Source organism: Eurypyga helias, unplaced genomic scaffold (assembly GCF_000690775.1).
Source record: "Eurypyga helias isolate BGI_N326 unplaced genomic scaffold, ASM69077v1 scaffold43010, whole genome shotgun sequence".
Classification (NCBI taxonomy): Eukaryota; Metazoa; Chordata; class Aves; order Eurypygiformes; family Eurypygidae; genus Eurypyga; species Eurypyga helias.
Genome location: NW_010225795.1, coordinates 1 through 1,246, shown reverse-complemented (window position 1 = coordinate 1,246; position 1,246 = coordinate 1). Strand labels below are relative to the sequence as shown.

At 55.5% G+C, this 1,246-nt stretch overlaps 2 non-coding genes across 2 annotated transcripts; one reads left to right on the top strand and one right to left on the bottom strand.

Moving 5' to 3' along the window:
• Nucleotides 1-717: 717 nt before the first annotated feature.
• Nucleotides 718-790, bottom strand: TRNAR-ACG. Its single transcript has one exon. It is a non-coding gene; the product is annotated as a tRNA-Arg (tRNA).
• Nucleotides 791-958: 168 nt separating this feature from the next.
• Nucleotides 959-1,050, top strand: TRNAY-GUA. The gene is given in 2 exon segments: nt 959-995; nt 1,015-1,050. It is a non-coding gene; the product is annotated as a tRNA-Tyr (tRNA).
• The last annotated feature ends 196 nt before the right edge of the window (nt 1,051-1,246 follow it).

Genomic DNA, 1,246 nt, shown 5'->3' with positions numbered 1-1,246 from the left:
GTAGGTTCGACTCCTGCCTGGCTCGAGATACTTTTTTTCACCTATCACCGTTGTTAGCGCACACACGCAGATGGTTGTTTTTCATTTAACAGACTTTATACGCCGGTCACATCGTTGGGTTATTGTGTCTCCCAAACCAAAACGGCTGTAAAATTTCCAAACAACCCAAATATGCCCCTGGTCCAATACCTTCACTGTGCCAACAGCCCCACCCCGTTACCGCACCAGTGAAAGACGTGGGGGAAGTCCTTTAGGCCCTACAAGAGGGGCAGCGCTCATCACGGACAGTGGTATCACAGTGACGCTGCCAACGATACTACTAAGTAATTGAAACAATGGAAAATGGAACATAGGATGCAGTAGCTCACCACCCGCCGACCGACACAGCCGGGACACGCCCAGAGCCCTAGTCCCAGGGCGACAACTCCACCGGGGCAGAAGCCGGCCGACCCCCCCGCAAACGAACCCACCCCGCCGCTAACAGCAGCTCCAAGAGCTAACGTCCCCACCATCAAGCTAGCCCAAAGCCTTCCACTTCCTGAAAACACGTAACTCGGGAGCTGTTTTAAATAAAAGGGAAGAAGGGGCACGCCTAAGGTCACTGTGCTCTGCAAGTTACTATATAACGGTAAAGGGGGTTTTCGTGCCCAATCCAGGAGGGAAAAGCCAGAGCAAAAGCGCCGTCTAGCAAGACCAACCGAGCTGCCAAAAAACATGCGAGCCAGGCAGGAGTCGAACCTACAATCTTCTGATCCGTAGTCAGACGCGTTATCCATTGCGCCACTGGCCCCGCACGCGGCCTTGAGCATGCACTCAGCATCTTCCTCTCCACCTGCAGGCCCGCTGTGTGCATGCTCCGCTCAGCCCCCTGACGACGACCCCCGCAAGGCGCATGCTCAAACCTCTGGGCGGGGCGGGGACTCAGCTTGGGCCGCCGCTGGGCGGTGATTGTCAGCTCCCTTCGATAGCTCAGCTGGTAGAGCGGAGGACTGTAGAGGTACAAGTTCTGCGGAAATCCTTAGGTCGCTGGTTCGATTCCGGCTCGAAGGAGATGCGTGTTATTTTTTAGTCTCCCGTGGGAAATTTTCTTTTTTCGGACGAGGAGCCGCCGGGGATTCCGAAACAGGCCGGGAGAGAGCCAGAGTAGTGAGAGCGGCGGCCGCGCCGCCCAGGCAGAGGCTCAGAGGGTGGTTTCAAACACGCGTAATATATAAGAAGTTCACATATTTTTGGTGGGGGGAGAAGG